The sequence below is a fragment of the Lissotriton vulgaris genome, chromosome 11, assembly GCF_964263255.1.
Source record: "Lissotriton vulgaris chromosome 11, aLisVul1.2, whole genome shotgun sequence".
NCBI classification, from domain to species: Eukaryota; Metazoa; Chordata; class Amphibia; order Caudata; family Salamandridae; genus Lissotriton; species Lissotriton vulgaris.
In genome coordinates, this window is record NC_141699.1 from 62,506,239 (window position 1) to 62,525,463 (window position 19,225).

The following is a 19,225-nucleotide window of genomic DNA, read 5'->3' on the forward strand; positions in this document are numbered from 1 at the left end:
ATTTCTATGCGGATGACACCCAAATCTACCTCAAGGTGTCTTCCTCTCAAGATCTCTTACTACTCAACTCTACTCTCAACTCTATTCACAACTGAATGTTAGTTCACCAACTCATTCTCAATCCCTCCAAAACTGAATTCCTCCTCCTATCTAGTTCTCTCTTTTTGCCTCCTGTTCAATCCTGGATGGATCAGTTGAATTTACTCAACAGTAAACCCATCATTGTCGACTGCGCTAAATCCCTAGGTGTCATACTTGACAAAAGACTCAACCTAATCTCACACATCAGCTCCATTGCCAAGAGCGCACGCTATCAGCTGCGCCTTCTATGGGGCATTTGACGGTTCTTCCCGGAGAAAGACCTAAAAACCTTGGTCCAATCGCTAGTTCTCTCTAGATTGGATTATTCCACTCGCTGTAGGGAGAGGACGAATGCACTGAACATGTTTTATGCTCCCAAACATTTAATTAGTTATAGTACAGATATTTTGCACTATTTCTTATCAGCACTGCGGCACTATTAGTGTTAAATTACTAAACCACTCAATCAAGATGCCACACAGACTGCACAGGATGGCGAGGACGTTGGCAGCTGTTGTGTATTTACCCTGGTAGATTCAGCAGGTTGTGAAGAAGGCAATCCAAGCGACAAAGTAGACCATGGGGCTGGAGGTTACGCATTTTTGACTCGTTGTAGTTGGCAGGCAACTCTTTCCCATGTAGCAGAAGATGCTGTGCATGTTTTCCCATGGAGCAGAACATGCTGAGCAGGTTTTCTCATGTAGCGTAACATGCTGGACAGGTTTCCCCTGTAGCAGAACATGCTGAGCAGGTTTTCCAAAGGAGCAGAACATGCTGAGCAGGTTTTCCCATGGAGAAAAACATGCTGGGCAGGTTTCCCCATATAGCAGAACATGCTGAGTCAGTTTTCTCATGTAGTGGAACATGCTGGACAGGTTTCCCCATGTAGTGGAACATGCTGAGCAGGTTTTCCCATGTAGCAGAACATGCTGAGCGGGTTTTCCCATGGAGTGGTACATGCTGGACAGGTTTCCCCATGTAGCAGAACAAGCTGGGCAGGTTTTCCCATGGAGCAGAACATGCTGGGCAGGTTTTTTCATGTAGCAGAATATGCTGAGCAGGTTTTCCCATGTAGGAGAACATGCTGGGCAGGTTTCCCATGTAGTGAAACATGCTGGAAAGGTTTCCCCATGTAACAGAACATGCTGAGCAGGTTTTGTCATGTAGCGGAACATTCTGGACAGGTTTCCCCATGGAGCAGAACATGCTGAGCAGGTTTTCTCATGTAGCAGATCATGCTAGACAGGTTTTGCCATGTAGCAGAACATGCCAGTAGGTTGTCTCATGTGGCAGAACATGCTGGACAGGTTTCCCCATGTCACAGAACATGCTGAGCAGGTTTTTTCATATAGCGGAACATGCTGCACAGGTTTTCTCATGTAGCAGATCATGCTAGACAGGTTTCGCCATGTAGCAGAACATGCCAGTAGGTTGTCTCATGTGGCAGAACATGCTGGACAGGTTTCCCCATGTCACAGAACATGCTGAGCAGGTTTTTCCATGTAGCGGAACATTCTGCACAGGTTTTCCCATGGAGCGGAACATGCTGGACAGGGTTCTCCATGTAGCAGAACATGATGAGTAGGTTTTCTCATGCAGCGGAACATGCTAGGCAGGTTTCCCCATGCAGCAGAACATGCTGAGCAGGTTTTCCCATGTAGCAGAACATGCTGGGCAGGTGTTCCCATGTAGCAGAACATTTGCTTTCGTTTTCCCATGTAGCAGAATATGCTTAGCAGGGTTACCCATGAAGCAGAACATGCTGGGCAGGTTTTCCCATGTATCAGAACATGCTGAGCAGGTTTTCCCATGTAGCAGAACATGCTGAGCAGGTTTTCCCGTGTAGCAGAACATGTTGAGCAGGTTTTCTCATGTAGCAGAACATGCTGGGCTTATTTTCCCATGTAGCAGAACATGCTTAGCAGGTTTTCCCATGTAGCAGAACATGCTGAGCAGGTTTTCTCATGTAGCAGAACATGCTGGGCAGGTTTCCCATGTAGCAGAACATGCGGAGCAGCCAATGCACACAATCTCCAACAGGGAGCCTATGGAGCTGTTCTGGAAACATTCAAGAAATTGGTCATCACACTTATTGTAATCACCCCCCTGCTGAGGGGGAGGCTGCCTCACATGATTTAAATCAAAACTCGCAGAGCTGTGCTGCAGACCCCGATAAAAATGTGTGATCTGACCCGTTCTTTTTCCCCCGAAAGTCATGCAGCCTGGAAGCTTTGGAAGCCGCATAAAAATAAAGACGATCTGGCAGGATCGGACGACGGTACCCAGAATTAGCCGGTGAAACTTATGGCAAAGAGCAGCTGCCTGACACAGGAGACAAGTCTTCAGAGTGGGTTCTTGTTACATCTTCTATTACATGTTTCTTTTATGTCCATCACCCTCTCCTTGAGTTACATCATAGTATTCCATTGCAGCCTGTACAGGACATTGTTTTGATTCCAACTTGATGAGAATTCTAGATGGAGAAGCTTGGAGCTGAGCCAGTTGCATCTGGACTACCAAGCTGAGAACTGTGAATGCTGTGCTGGGAATAAACATCTATATAAAATTCATTTGATGATATGATTTATTCTAACATTTTTGGCGACGAGGGAGAAGAACCTTTCAAAGAATCAAGCATCACTCCAGTCATTTATTAGCACAGGTACAGAGTGTTTTTAAACTTTTCAACATTTTTTTTTAATTCTTCTCCTGTTTGAACAACACCAGCGGCTGTGTCATGCTATGTTGTGCACTGATAGCACCAGCGGCAGGTAATTTATGCATAAATATTTATGTTGCGTCAACACTAACTTTGTGTGTTCTGATAGCACCTGCGGCAGTGTTTAATGTGATTTGATTACACCAGCTGGAGTTAATCTACATATTTTTACATGTATTTTACACTCTGCTTCTCTTACTTTAATTTATTGGTGTACCGGAATTAATGTGAAGACTGCTTATCGGAATTGCGTGTGAAGACTGCTTATCGGAATTGCGTGCTACTTGAGTGTTCAAACTTTGGAGTTAGTAATGCAGAAAAATGCCTCTTTTCTCATCTCAACAAAAAAAGCACGTTTAAATGATTGCAAGGTCACATAGTTTACAACCTTATTTTTCCTTCACAAATAAACAACCATCGACTTACAATTGTCTTCGTTATAGAGGCAGCATCATTTGAGTTACAGGGGTTTCCATGGTGTTCACCGTCATCATCTCTTCGATCTTTCGATCTCCTCCGTGGCAACGCTGCAGGTTTGTCATTGCCGCTTCAGATTCTTCATAACGACGCTGCAAGCATAACGTCAAATCACGCATACTTGCAACGTGCAACGTCACGGGAGGCCATTTTGGTTACCGTGGTAACCTATTCACAAAAACTACACGGAGACTCACGAATGACCACAATACGATCTACACTTCTTTTTAGTCACAAAACTCTTTTTTTAGTTTAAGTAGAAGCGGCAAAGAAGCGGTAAAGACTTATTTTAAAGTGAAATTGTTTATTAACTTCTAAATCTTTCCTTTTGTCAGGTTATATAAGGTTAAATGTTTTCTTCTATTTACAGAAGGGTAATATTAATTTGTGAATTACATTTTTTTTTAAAAGAGAGTTGTTGGACCTGGCCCTTTTGGCAGGTTCACCCCGAGACTTTTTTGCTTTTTCCTAGCCTGTTTCTGGGACCTGGTGGTGGTGATTTTAGGCCTCTGTGCACTTTTTCACTGTGGTACAGTGTAAAGTGCTTGAGCTCTCTGTGTATATGTGGTGAGTGATCTGCCCTCCCATAGGAATGAATGGGGAATATGTATGCCCATGGTAGTTCCTGGTATGTGGGGAGTGCAGGGGCGAGTTTGATATGTGCGAACTCGTGAGATTGAATGCTGCATAATGGTACATGCGGCATGAGTGTGTCTAGTCTAGAAGTGCCACTTTTGGAAGTTGGCATATTTGCGTAAGTTGTTTCTGGCGTGTGATTGGCTGGTGAGCCTGGCCCAGGAGTGCCTGGGCCTGCTTGTGGATTGACTGTCTGGTTTGAGGATGACAGGGGCTGGGGAGCCCCAGGAGGTTGTCTGTGTCAGCCCGTGGATGAAAGGCAGCATTTGCTGCCAGGGAAGTGGGAGGAGATAGCACCTGATAGTGAAGGGCTGTGCCTGCCTGACCACAATGCTGGCTCCACCCCCCCCCCGCTGGGCGACTGTCACCTCTGTCCCTGATACTGACAGGACTTCCCTATAACCAGTTCTAGCTGGTTCTCATACTGCCTGCACAAAGACTTCAAAGACTTTTCTGTGTATAAGAAGGGGCTGTGTCCCCTTCCAAAATGTTCTTGTTCTCTGACTTGAATCCTGCCAGGGGCGTGCTGCTGCTTGGGCTCAGGGGAATCCCTGAGCCCTGCCCAGCCCCTGGACTCCTGATGGACTTTCCCTGCTGGGAGCTGTGTTACTCCATCTTTATTCTGCCTGGACTGCTAAGGGACCTCTTTACTGGACCTGCATGGATATTCTAGCGCCTGGGAGCACTTTGTCCTGCTTCCAGCGCTTAAGAGCGCTCTATTTCGTCTGTAGCGCTTGGGAAGCGCTTTATCTGGCTGCTAGCGCTTATGAGCGCTTTATCTCATTTATAGCGCTGGGAGCGCTGTAATTTTACCCCTCAGCGCGTGGTAGCGCTGTCATGGCCTTCCGCGGCTGCCCACGCCGCGTATTTACTTTTTATTTATTTATCTCGAGGGAGCCCACCCCTCGGATAATGACTCCCCTCCTGCCTACCTAAGCGGGGCCGCTGCGCTGCCCGCAGCGACCCGGAAGTGGTTGGCCGGCCGGCCAATCCTGGCGCGACCGTCCGGAAGTCCCGCCCCGCAGCCCGGGAAGAGAGGAAGAAGGCGCCCGGGAGATGGCGGCCGGTGCGGGCTGTCGCGGGGCTCCCCTGTGCTGAGGGAGCCCCGGAGGAACTGAGGAGTAGCGGAGGGGGCACGGGGCACATTGCCGGTGCCCGCCCCACCGCACGTCGAGGAGACCGGAGAGGCTGGCCGCGTCACGAAGGAAGAAGGCTGGTGGTGCTTGTGGGGCTCCCATGTGCTGAGGGAGCCCTGAGAACGAAGTAGAGTCGCCGCCCAGCAGAGAGGCCGCCGCCTGAAGGAGCCCCGCCCAGGAGACAGCTCGGTGAGTCGGAAGGGCTGGGGGGGGGGCTCGGTGCGGCTGCTGTTGGTGCCGGAGAGTGGCACATGGGGCGAGAGCAGAGGTAGGGCGGCCCCAGCTGGCAGTGGGCAGCCCCAACGTTTCAGCAGAGCCTGAGGCTCCAATGCCCACATCCGCGTACATGAGTCCTGAGAGGGCTCCGGGGGCATTTCTGTGTTCATGGGTCCAAGAGGGACTCCAGCGTACGGGGCCATATCTGTTTTAAGAGCCTGAGAGGCTCGTGGCACCATCATAGTTCGAGTCCCCAGAGAGGGGGACTCCACCGGAGGAGCATCCTATAGTGTGGTGCAATCAGGGCGGCCCCAGTTGGCAGCGGGTCGCCCCAACGCAGTCCAGAGCCCCACGAGGCTCCCCAAGGGCATTTGCAATTTAGAGCCCTGTGAGGCTCCAACGTGAGGGCATCATTGTTTAGAGAGCCTGTGTGGCTCAGAGGGGCCATAGTTGTTTTTAAGGGCCTGTGTGGCTCCAAGGGCGCAGTTCAAGTCAAGTCAAGTCAAGTCATAAAATTTGTATAGCGCACTACATACCCAGAGGGTTTCAAGGCGCTTAGGAAGGGGAGGAGGATTATTTGTCAAATATCCACATTTTAAGCTGCTTTCTGAACGCTAGGTGGTTCTGGGTGAGGCGAAGGTAAGCGGGGAGTGAGTTCCATGTTTTAGCAGCCAGGTATGAAAAGGATCTGCCTCCCATGGTGGTCTTGTTGATGCGAGGTACAGTGGTGAGGGCTTGGCTGGAAGAACGTAGTTGGCGGGAGGGGGTGTAGAAGGACAGTCGAGAGTTGAGGCAATCTGGTCTGATGTCGTAGAGTGATTTGTGTGCGTGGGTAAGCAGTCGGAAGGTGATCCTCTTATTGACGGGTAGCCAGTGGAGGTCTTTAAGGTGACCAGAGATGTGTTCGTTGCGTGAAATGTCTAGTATGATCCTGGCTGAGGCGTTCTGGATTCGTTGGAGTTTCTTCTGGAGTTTGGCGGTGGTACCTGCGTAGAGGGTGTTTCCGTAGTCCAGTCGGCTCGTGACCAGAGCGTGGGTGACTGTTTTCCTTGTTTCGGAGGGGATCCAGCGAAATGTTTTTCTGAGCATGCAGAGAATGTTGAAGCAGGAAGAGGATACGGCGTTGACTTGTCTGTTCATTGAGAGTAAAGAATCCAGGATAACGCCTAGGTTCCGTGCGTGGTCTGTCGGGATGGGTGCTTTTCCGAGGGCTTCCGGCCACCAGGAGTCGTCCCAAGCAGAGGGAGATGTACCTAAGATGAGGACTTCTGTTTTGTCTGAGTTCAGTTTCAGACGGCTTTGTTTCATCCATTCGGAAACTTCTTTCATTCCTTCGTGTAGGTTAGTTTTGGCGGTGTTGGGGTCTTTGGTGAGTGATAGGATCAGTTGGGTGTCATCTGCGTAGGAGATGATGTTGAGGTTGTGTTGGCGTGCGATGGCCGCGAGGGGGCTCATGTATACGTTGAAGAGGGTGGGACTGAGTGAGGATCCTTGTGGTACGCCACAGATGACTTCAGTGGCCTCGGACTTGAATGGTGGGAGGCGGACTCTTTGTGTTCTTCCGGAGAGGAAGGAGGTGATCCAATCAAGTGCTTTTCCTTGTATTCCGATGTTTCTGAGGCGCTGAAGAAGGGTGCTGTGGCAGACTGTATCGAATGCAGCAGATAGGTCGAGGAGGATGAGGGCGACTGTGTCTCCATTGTCCAGTAGAGTTCGAATGTCGTCAGTTGCTGCGATGAGGGCGGTCTCAGTGCTGTGTTTTGCTCTGAATCCTGATTGTGAGGGGTCGAGGGATTTGTTGGCTTCGAGGAGAGCCTGTGTGGCTCCAGCAGTGGTGCAGTTTGCGCCTAAGGGCCAGTGAGGACCCTGGCGCAGTTTTGAAGTTCCCCAGCTGCCCAGCAATTAGTGGGCAGCTGCACCATTTAGGTTTTGGGATGTTCCCAGGTGCCCAGCAAGTAGTGGGCACCTGCACCGTTTAGGCCCTGACATTGAGACACAGGGTGTTCTAGCCCCAACAAGGCCAGTTGGCCTAGGGACTGCCACAGGTAGTGGCTTATGTGAGTTTTTGCGCAATTGTATGGTTATTGCACCTCTGAATGTGTTCTCTTGCATCATGTGTTATTCCTGCACCTCTGAATGTTTTTAGACATCATGTGATTTTTGCGCTATTGTATTGCTCTGGCACCTCTGAATGTTTTTATGCATTATGTGTCTTCCTTTTCCCTGCGCTGCACCTCTGAATGTTTTAGGCATCATGTGTCTCCTAGCGCTGCACCTCTGAATGTGTTTGTGATGCATCATGTGCCTTATTCTTAACACCGCTGAATGTGTAGGTTTATGCATCATGTGTTTCCCTTTACTACTCCTCTGAATGTATATTTATGCATCATGGGTAATGTGTTCTTTCCTAGACCCCTAAATGCTGTGTGATACTTGGGTGGTTGTTCTTCCTAATACAGGTGGTCCTAGTAAGGTCCTGGTTCCCTGCGTGACATTCTCCTAAGGTGTTTAGGGTTGTGTAGGTGGTACTTACCTGTTACCAGTAGATACTGGTTGTGATTTCTAACGGTTACTTTGTGCTACAGTGATTTTATATCCTTTTATTTTAATTTCTGACAGTATTTCTATTACTAAAAAGTGTTGATTATGACAGTGGCCCATGTGGCCCTGTCTTGTAAATAATCCCTTGTGAATTTTGCCTGTGCCAGTTGGCACCATGTATATTGTGTGATCCTATCTGATGTGTTTTGACAATACAAAAGTTATTTTAATATAACCTTGTGTGGAGTTCCTTTTGTGGTGTGCCTAGGATGTTGTTGCTGTTGTGTGCTGGCACAAATGCTTTACACATTGCCTCCGAGTTTAGCCTTACTGCTTGTGCCAAGCTACCAAGGGGGTGAGCAGGGGTTATCTTAGCGTGTGACTTCCTTGCCCTGACTAGAATGGTGGTTTCTGCCTGGCTTTGGCGTCAGCCTTAGCCTACCAGAAATAGCCAGTTCTAACATTGTTGGTCAGCGGTGCGGATTTGGACTTGTGTTTGTGCAGTGCTACAGCGACAACTGGCTACATTACAAAACTCTGCAACTTTTTTTCAGATAGTCACATGTTTGGGTTTATTGTTTTTGATTTTTGTTATCCCTCAAGAGCGTCATTTTCAGATGGTGTTCCTGCGCTTTATGTTTAGTGGCAGATGAGAGAAAGTGACAGGGCGGGACGTCAGTAGAGGGGGAGGTTCCCATAGATTAGGAATCCCTTGCTGGGTCCAGTGCCCATCCCTATTTCTGTCCCTGTGTGGGTAGATGGAAGAGAGGGAGTGTGAGGAGAAATGACTAGCTCAGGAGGGTGGTTATCACCTGAGTGTAGTGTGTGTGTGTCTGGATTCCCCAGTATGGTAGGATCCAGTGGTGGCAGCTTAAATGTGTCCAGTGCATGAAGTCCCATTCCCAGTTCCCAGAGTATGGTGCCTGGTGCTCAGTAAGAGGGGTACAGGTTGAGAGTCAGAGGCAGTGAGGAACTGTCTCACCAGTCTGGAGGGGGAGTGCGTGGATGAGTGGTGTGTTGAACTAGAGGAGTTGGTGTGAGGTTTTTTTTTAAGGAGCTTGCACAGGAGGTGTACCTCTGGTGGTGTGCAGGAGGTCCTGCAGAGGCATTGGACAAGAAGGTGGATGTCTGGCGGTGTGCTAGATCTCTTGCAGAGGCATTAGGAAGTGATTCTAAAAGGAGTGGCTTGTGTATCTGATGATCCTGTGAAGGGGAAGAGGTTCATGTGTAACCCAGCTAAGTCTCAGTAGTATGGTAGGGGTGTAGGGGCTCACGCCCTGTCTCAATGGAGGCGGAGTGAGTGTGGGACGGTGTGTCCCATGTTGACCCGAACCCCTATCTCAGGGCCTGGAGGGTTCCCTAAGGGAGCGCCAGGTCATGGGCCTATGCTGTACATACAGGTCATTTGAGGAGGATCTTCCTGTGTCTAGAGGACGGGGAGTGTCTGTAACCAGAACTCCGGTGGTCCTAGTGTTGGGCAGTACCGCTCCTAAGTGGAGGGTGCAGAAGTCCTGGCTCGCTGAGCATTTGACAGTCTAGAGTGCTTGACCATTTGTGGGGCCTCTGGAGGTCCCTCCCCGAGGATGGGGGGAAAGCCAGGTTGGGGTTGTGGCCTGACCTGGAAGGAGTACTGAAGGAAAGTGTGTCACTGATACGCCGCTGGCGTGTGCTCTGTCTAGCCTGGGACATACTGAGAATTACCCTGTGATAGGGAGTACTGGAGGAGAGTGTGTCGCTGATACACCGCTGGTGTGTGCTCTGTCTAGCCTGAGACATACTGGGCCTGTAATCATGGAACTGGAAGGGGGTGCAGAGGGACGGTATCCTTACTTCTGACCCCGGTGCAACCTGAGGGTTTAGATCTTAGGTTGGGAGATTAGGAAACTTCTAGGTCAAGAGGAATCTCTGCCAAGGTAGATCAGCTGAACAGACTGAGGAGGCTGCCCTTGCTGTGTGTTCTGGGGCCCACCTGCAGTTTGTTGTTTCCGCTAAGGTAGAGGAAAGGGGATTTTGCTGTGTGCTGTGTCCCCCCACCTGCTTGAAGAGGGACTGTGCTGTGTGCTTTGTACCTCAGAAGTGGAATAGTTTCCAGTTGGTAGACCAGTGATGGAGTGAGGTCCTTATCTGGTAGGAGAATTGTGTTCTGGTGAGTGCTTCTCTGTGAGGGTGAGGAAACCCAGAAGTAGAGGTAGGGTAGGGCATTCTTGCCCGTGACCTCTGGTCAGCCTGGGGGTGTGGACCCTAGGTTGTTGGATCAGTGGTAGTTGTAGCTACACTGAGAAAGAGGGTGGAGAATGGCTATTGTGTGCCAGGGGTTACTGCCCCCCGCTCTGTGGATTGGTTAGGACCTGTGATATGTGGATGGCCTAGGGCCTGGTCTTGACCGTGGATGACTAGGGAGTACCAGTGGGGTATCCTAGTGGATCAGAGAGTTCTGGAGGAAACCAGGTAGGTTCAGAGTGGTGAAAAACTGGAGGGTGTCCCTGCCGTGCGGGCCCGTGTCCGTGTTTTGTCGCCCAAAGCAAGGAAGCCCATCAGTGGAGTGATTGGTCTACCCTGCGTATTGGCTGGAAGGGGGTTGTGTTGGACCTGGCCCTTTTGGCAGGTTCACCCCAAGACTTTTTTGCTTTTTCCTAGCCTGTTTCTGGGACCTGGTGGTGGTGATTTTAGGCCTCTGCGCACTTTTTCACTGTGGTACAGTGTAAAGTGCTTGAGCTCTCTGTGTATATGTGGTGAGTGACCTGCCCTCCCATAGGAATGAATGGGGAATATGTATGCCCATGGTTGTTCCTGGTGTGTGGGGAGTGCAGGGGCGAGTTTGATATGTGCGAACTCTCGAGATTGAATGCTGCATAATGGTACATGCGGCATGAGTGTGTCTAGTCTAGAAGTGCCACTTTTGGAAGTTGGCATATTTGCGTAAGTTGTTTCTGGAGTGTGATTGGCTGGTGAGCCTGGCCCAGGAGTGCCTGGGCCTGCTTGTGGATTGACTGTCTGGTTTGAGGATGACAGGGGCTGGGGAGCCCCAGGAGGTTGTCTGTGTCAGCCCGTGGATGAAAGGCAGCATCTGCTGCCAGGGAAGTGGGAGGAGATAGCACCTGATAGTGAAGGGCTGTGCCTGCCTGAACACAATGCTGGCTCCACCCCCCCGCTGGGCGACTGTCACCTCTGTCACTGATACTGACAGGACTTCCCTATAACCAGTTCTAGCTGGTTCTCACACTGCCTGCACAAAGACTTCAAAGACTTTTCTGTGTATAAGAAGGGGCTGTGTCCCCTTCCAAAATGTTCTTGTTCTCTGACTTGAATCCTGCCAGGGGCGTGCTGCTGCTTGGGCTCAGGGGAATCCCTGAGCCCTGCCCAGCCCCTGGACTCCTGATGGACTTTCCCTGCTGGGAGCTGTGTTACTCCATCTTTATTCTGCCTGGACTGCTAAGGGACCTCTTTACTGGACCTGCATGGATATTCTAGCGCCTGGGAGCGCTTTGTCCTGCTTCCAGCGCTTAAGAGCGCTCTATTTCGTCTGTAGCGCTTTGGAACCGCTTTATCTGGCTGCTAACGCTTATGAGCGCTTTATCTCATTTATAGCGCTGGGAGCTCTGTAATTTTACCCCTCAGCGCGTGGTAGCGCTGTCATGGCCTTCCGCGGCTGCCCACGCAGCGTATTTACTTTTTATTTATTTATCTCGAGGGAGCCCACCCCTCGGATAATGACTCCCCGCCTGCCTGCCTAAGCGGGGCCGCTGCGCTACCCGCAGCGACCCGGAAGTGGTTGGCCGGCCGGCCAATCCTGGCGCGGCCGGCCGGAAGTCCCGCCCCGCAGCCCGAGAAGAGAGGAAGAAGGCGCCCGGGAGATGGCGGCCGGTGCGGGCTGTCGCGGGGTTCCCCTGTGCTGAGGGAGCCCCGGAGGAACTGAGGAGTAGCGGAGGGGGCACGGGGCACATTGCCGGTGCTCGCCCCCACCGCACGTCAAGGAGACCGGAGAGGCTGGCCGCGTCACAAAGGAAGAAGGCTGGTGGTGCTTGCGGGGCTCCCGTGTGCTGAGGGAGCCCCGAGAACGAAGGAGAGTCGCCGTCCAGCAGAGAGGCCGCCGCCCGAAGGAGCCCCGCCCAGGAGACAGCCCGGTGAGTCGGAAGGGCTGGGGGGGGGCTCGGTGCGGCTGCTGTTGGTGCTGGAGAGTGGCACATGGGGCGAGAGCCGAGGTAGGGCGGCCCCAGCTGGCAGTGGGCCGCCCAACGTTTCAGCGGAGCCTGAGGCTCCAATGCCCACATCAGCGTACATGAGTCCTGAGAGGGCTCCGGGGGCATTTCTGTGTTCATGGGTCCAAGAGGGACTCCAGCGTACGGGGCCATATCTGTTTTAAGAGCCTGAGAGGCTCGTGGCACCATCATAGTTCGAGTCCCCAGAGAGGGGGACTCCACCGGAGGAGCATCCTATAGTGTGGTGCAATCAGGGCGGCCCCAGTTGGCAGCGGGTCGCCCCAACGCAGTCCAGAGCCCCACGAGGCTCCCCAAGGGCATTTGCAATTTAGAGCCCTGTGAGGCTCCAACGTGGGGCCATCATTGTTTAGAGAGCCTGTGTGGCTCAGAGGGGCCATAGTTGTTTTTAAGGGCCTGTGTGGCTCCAAGGGCGCAGTTCAGAGCCTGTGTGGCTCCAGCAGTGGCGCAGTTTGCGCCTAAGGGCCAGTGAGGGCCGTGGCGCAGTTTTGAAGTTCCCCAGCTGCCCAGCAATTAGTGGGCAGCTGCACCGTTTAGGTTTTGGGATGTTCCCAGGTGCCCAGCAAGTAGTGGGCACCTGCAACGTTTAGGCCCTGACATTGAGACACAGGGCGTTCTAGCCCCAACAAGGCCAGTTGGCCTAGGGACTGCCACAGGTAGTGGCTTATGTGAGTTTTTGCGCAATTGTATGGTTATTGCACCTCTGAATGTGTTCTCTTGCATCATGTGTTATTCCTGCACCTCTGAATGTTTTTAGACATCATGTGATTTTTGCGCTATTGTATTGCTCTGGCACCTCTGAATGTTTTTATGCATTATGTGTCTTCCTTTTCCCTGCACTGCACCTCTGAATGTTTTAGGCATCATGTGTCTCCTAGCACTGCACCTCTGAATGTGTTTGTGATGCATCATGTGCCTTATTCTTAACACCGCTGAATGTGTAGGTTTATGCATCATGTGTTTCCCTTTACTACTCCTCTGAATGTATATTTATGCATCATGGGTAATGTGTTCTTTCCTAGACCCCTAAATGCTGTGTGATACTTAGGTGGTTGTTCTTCCTAATACAGGTGGTCCTAGTAAGGTCCTGGTTCCCTGCGTGACATTCTCCTAAGGTGTTTAGGGTTGCGTAGGTGGTACTTACCTGTTACCAGTAGATACTGGTTGTGATTTCTAACTGTTACTTTATGCTACAGTGATTTTATATCCTTTTATTCTAATTTCTGACAGTATTTCTATTACTAAAAAGTGTTGATTATGACTGTGGCCCATGTGGCTCTGTCTTGTAAATAATCCCTTGTGAATATTGCCCGTGCCAGTTGGCACCATGTATATTGTGTGATCCTATCTGATGTGTTTTGACAATACAAAAGTTATTTTAATATAACCTTGTGTGGAGTTCCTTTTGTGGTGTGCCTAGGATGTTGTTGCTGTTGTGTGCTGGCGCAAATGCTTTACACATTGCCTCCGAGTTTAGTCTTACTGCTTGTGATAAGTTGGCCTGATATATGATGTTTCCAATTTTGGAACCACCTTGTATCAGTCCAAACAACCCCTTATGGTGTCTGGTTGTAAGTCAACCTTATTAGACAAGCTATCCTAGGGGTAGCATGGACTAAGCAGCCATAAAGGCTTAACTCAAGAGGTCGTGTTAAGCGAGCTGTTTTACCACATACAATCCTGTAATATCAAATGAAAAGACACCACACAAGTATATATTATAAAAATATATGTGTTTATTTCTAAAATATTCCCCAGTACTCTTTATGAGCAAAGGGGCACAAGCGTTTAAACAAAGCACAGTATAACATACAAAGTTGCACAATTATGGATGAGGGCGGGGGGGCCACTCAAACCATATATTAAGAAAGTGGTATAAGAGATACCAATCGAACAGTGGTTAGGCCTAGGACCTAGGGAATCGCTGGGAGCAGTCGGGACTAGCAATGCTGAAGTCGGGAAAAGCCCGCGGGATTCGGGTGCAGCACGTAAAGTGCGGCTTGCACCAATGCAATGTCAATGGTGCGTAAAAGTTACACAAACAGAGTTTACGGATACTTCCGCTGAACCTAGAAGGACCAAACTTTAGACACAGACCCTAGAGGTGTGTACCAGTGTAGGAACACCGGAGTTGCAATGTTACCTCACCCACAGGAAGCGGGTGCATAGGGTCGAAGTGGCGTCGGGTTTTGTCACGCTGGTTCTTGGTGCTTGGAGCTGAAGAGGCTGCAGGCGATGTGAAGGAGAAGTGTCCGGTGTGATCCAAGGGCGGATCAGAGTAGAAAAGTACATGAAAGCAGAGGGGACAGAGTCTGGGTCACTCAGCAGTGACCAGGGTGGAACCAGGACGGAACCAGGCAATGTTGGGCGCAATCAGGGGGTTGTCAAGGAGCTTCTCTCAGCTGTCACGTGGGCTCCGGGGCATCTGCGATGTCCAGGAGCAGGTCACGATCTGTCCCATGCAGTCTCTCACCGTCAGCGCAGTCGGCTTCAAGATTGGAGCAAACAACACTTGGCAAGAGCAATCCACGCAGGATCGGAAGATTGCTTCTCACTCGGACCAGGAGGGTCAGAGCGGGGGCTCCTTTTCAGGGAAGCTGGTGCAAGTCTTGAGCAACCAGAATCACAAGTCGTATTTAGGTTTTCGTCAGCACAGGGGCCACAAGCCAGCTGGCAAGTGACCGGGCCAACGTGTCGAGCCAAAGGAAGCAGAAGGGCCCCACGCAGCACTCGCCGAGTGTAGATGGGTGAGCTTCAGTGCAAGAGCGGCTCATGGTTGAGGCTTCTCAAACCCCGGTGTACAGCTTTGAGGGTCACTCGTGGGCTGCACGGTCAGCATCTCGTGGTCCTTTCAAGATGGCAGCTCCCACGCTTCCGGTCGCCTCCACGGGTCTCAGCTCTGCAGGGACTGTGGATCGGGCTGTAGGAAGGCAGGCAAGCTTAATCTCGTCGATCTCTGTCGCTCGAGTTCCGGCGGGAACTGCAACAAAGCAGGCGTTGAGGTGCTGGATGGTACCTGTTTGCACAGGGTGGTCACTCCTTGACCACAAGGGAGATTCTTCAGTCTTCTACGTTGAGTAGGATGTCGAAGGGTCCAGAGTTTCGTTTCCTAAGTTTCATCAGGATAATCTGAAGTGCATTGGCACTGCTCCCACTATTATTCGAATCTAGGGGGCTGGATTACCTGCTAGGTCCCCTCCTATGGGTGGGACACAGGAAGGGGTGGTTACACCCCTTTCCTTTGATTCAGGCCGCACTGGGACTGGGGCTGGAGTGCCCCAGAACCGGTTTGGCCGGATTATGCAAGGGGAAGCCTGGTGCTCCCCATGCAGTGTCTGGTTTCTTTCAAACCTCCCTGCTACAATCCATTATCTCCTGTCTGGGGTGGTTTAACACCGCCCTGCGACAGGAAACCCTTTGTCCAGGCCCCTTTGGCTGAGTTTCGGTCAGCTTCAGGGGGTCAGACTCGTGTCTGTGGCAGAAGCATCCATTTTGTGGATCTGAGGCTCTTTTAAAAATCAACCGCGTAAAGTAACATGTCTTCCCCCTCTAGAGGGGTGGAATGCTATCCCCGTCGACAGGAATGTCGAGGGGATAGTATTCCAAATCGTATGACACCTTACACGACATGTTTTGATAAAGCCAAACTAAAGATGACATATAACCGCGAGGATTATAATGCACCTACTAGTATATGGTTTGGCATTATCCCGGAACTGCTAAGGGAATTGGTCCCGACAGCTGCAGACAGGCTCAGCTCATGCTAGAGTCCCATCTCACCTAAAACCACGCACTCTGCCTCCAGGATTGTCAAGGCCTGCCATAGGAGTGACTCACAGGTTTATATGTGTCCAGATAGGTTTAGATATAGGCATACTATATCTAAGCAAGGGGTGATTACACCACCTTGCCCCAGCTGAGTGATCAGCCAGTTGTGTCAATTTTAGATAGCCAGCCAGGGGTGGCAAAAGATATGCTGCAGCCCCTGGTAGGCCTTGGATGCACCTATGCCCTGGGCACCTATAGTGCTCTATACAGGGGCTGATAAGGTGACCCAAGCCAATCTAGTTATGCACCTAGGGTACATGGAATCCATTTTACAGAGAGAGCAGATAGCCTGAGGCCCTGATTAGCAGGGAACCAGGCCAACTAAGTCGAAAACCAGCTAAACACAAGGCAAAAAATCTGGGGTAACCATAGTCAGGTAGCCACCTTCCTACACAACCGCCCCCCAAACGAAAGGAGATAAGGCTATCCTTGTCCAGGTAAGCCTTTATTGCCTGAGTGGCCATATAAGGAAGTACCTGCACTAGCATGGGTACCCCCTGTCTCATGGTCCACTAAGCAGTCCCTCACCCTTGGGGTATTAGGGGGTCTCCACCATAGGGAATCACTACCTTGGGTGTGTTTAAGCAAAGTTAAAGGCTGGTTTGGATATGGAGTATTGAAGTAAGGCTCCACTAATTTGGGGCTCAGCTTCCTCCAATTATCTTCCACCATGTGTGCCTTTCTTTCTTCAACTGAGTTGCACTGTGCTCTCAGGGTCAGCCTCTGGCTACCTAAAGCTGGAGGCTGGGTCCCTCTGTTTGGCTTACTGGAGGGACAGGTCAGGTTTGGGCCCTTTGGGTCCCATGTTTGGCTGTGCCCAACAGAATCCATCTGTGGGAGGTCCCTAACCGATTTTAAGGGGGATCCCTCAGGAGTTTTTAAAGTTTTCACCTGGCTAGGGCTGCTAGCTGCGGTGCCCCTAATCTGTTGATGGGGGTGCTTTATTTGACAGGGGCCCTGTGGGGTCTCACTGTCCTTCTTGTCCTCTGCAGCCCTGGGCTGACTAAGGCAAGGGAGAGAGGGGCAGGTTACCTGCTCCAGACTGGGTCCCACCTGAGAAGGGTCCACTGCCATCAGAGGCCCTGTCAGGCCAGGCCTTACAACCTCTGGGGCAGTTCCTTCATCAGGGGTAAGATCAGTTCCCTGAGGAGGCTGATCCTGTCCTAATGTCTGGTGAGGGGGAGATTTCTCTTCCTCCTCCATGCTCTCAGTTTGGGTGGAGTGATCCATCATTTCAGGCTTCACAACACACATATCTGTTTGAGTTTGGGCTGTGGCCATCACAGCCCCACCAACCTTTTCAGGAGGAGACTCAGTTTGGGTTTCTGCTGTTATCATAACAGCTTTGCTATTCTGTTTTGGAAGAGCTTCTGTTAAAGATGGGGCAGAGAGTTGTTCAGCCCTACCAACCTTTTCAGGAAGGATATCTTGAATTGGGGCTATAGCCAGTACAGCCCCACTAACCTTTCCATTGGAGTTTACCATTCTAGAATGGATTTCTTGTTCAACCTCAACCCAGGCTGAGATTTCCAAATCGTTACCCAGTAGACAGTCTACAGGCAAGTTTGGTGACACTGCCACTCTCTTTGGGCCAGTGACACCTCCCCAGCTGAGACTTACTACTGCCATGGGATGATTGGTTGGTATGCCATCAATGTTTGTCACCTGGTGTTGGAACTGGCCCTTCTTGCAGGGTCTTCCCCAAACTTTTTGCTTCTTCCTCCCTTATTTTTCCTGACCCGTGGCTGTTGGCAATAGGACTCTGCGCACTTTACCACTGCTGATCAGTGCAAAAGTGCATATGCTCTCTGTGTAAATTGTTATTCTGATTGGATATACATGTTTGGCATATTTGTATCACCATGAAGTCCCTAGTAAAGTGCACTGGGTGTGCCAGGGCTGGTGATGGCAAATGCTACTAGTGGGCCTGCAGCACTGATTGTGCCACCCACAGAAGTAGCTCTAAAATGTTGTCTCAGGCCTGCCACTGCAGCGCCTATGGGCAGTTTAGAACTGCCATGTCCTCCTGGTCAGTGTCCCCACTGAACAGGCCTAACCCTTCCCTTTTCGTGCACATCAGTCACCCCTATGGAAGGCCCAAGGTACCCCCCTGGGCAGGGTGCAGTGTATGTGAAAGGTAGAGCATGTGCTAGTGCAGGTAACATGCTCTGGTAGTGAAGTACAGCCATTTTCGTTTTTCACTATTGTAAGGCTATCTTGCTCCATAGGTTAACATGGGGGATGCTGGCTACAGTGGTTAACAGCATTTCTTCCCATAGGAACAAGATAGGACATAAGTATCTAGGATCCCTGAACTCAGAATTTAATAATACATCTTTTAGAAAAGATGGTTTTTAAATCCTGTGTTTGAAAACAGCACTTTTAGAAAGTTGCTGTTCTCTTGTCTGACCCTTCTGTGTGCCTGGGCCTGTTTGTGTATTGACTGTCTGGTTTGTGAGTGACAGGGGCTGGAGAGTTCCCCCAGAGGCTGGATGAGTCAGCACTAGGCTGAATGAAGCAATTGCAACCTGAGTGGTGGGAGGAGTTAGCACCTGGGCTGAATAGGGCTGTGCCTGCCTGCCACAATGCTGGCTCCACCTCCTGCTGGGCGGCTGAGGACCCTGCCCCTCACTCTGAAAGGAAAGATGCAGCCAGCAAAACAAAGTGCTTAGGATCCACCCAGAACTGGTTCAGACCGGGCTCAGGGCCCACATGCACAGAGAGAACAAAGACTTTAGGGGTATAAGTACAGGACCCCTGACAACAGAAAATTAGATCATCCTGGAAATCAAGAAGGAACCTCTGCCAAGGAGAAAGCTGACCCTGAAGAAGGAAGACTGTCCTGCTGTTGCTCTGCTGGACTGACCTGCTGTTGCTTTGCTGCCAAGGAGAGGGGAAGGACTTTGCTGTTTGCTGTGTCCCCTGTCTTGAAGGAATCTCCAAGGGCCTGAGAAGAGCTGGCTCCCTGTTTTTTGAAGTCCCAGGAACAAAAGGACTTCACCCCCAGTTTCCCTGAACTCTGCTGAGAGAGTTCTGTCCTTCCTAGAGTGCTTGATCCAGGTATGGGGCCTCTGGAAGTTGAACCTGAGATGGGAAGCTTGAAACTAAGCTTGAGAGACTTTTGAAGCTGAAAAGTGTCGCATTGCTCGCTTGCGGAGCGCATCCCCGACAGTGCGAGAAGTTTCCCGCCGCTACGAAGGTCGAGATCGGCGCAGCGCCTGACGCTGCTGCCGGAGCCGTCGCATCCTTCGTTTGCGGGACGCACCAGACCGGTGCGGGAGAATCGAACATCGCTGCGAGTGTCGTCGCAGAGCCTGTCGACGCTGGGAAAGATCGCCGCACCGCTTGCTTGCGGACCGCATCACGTCGCTGCG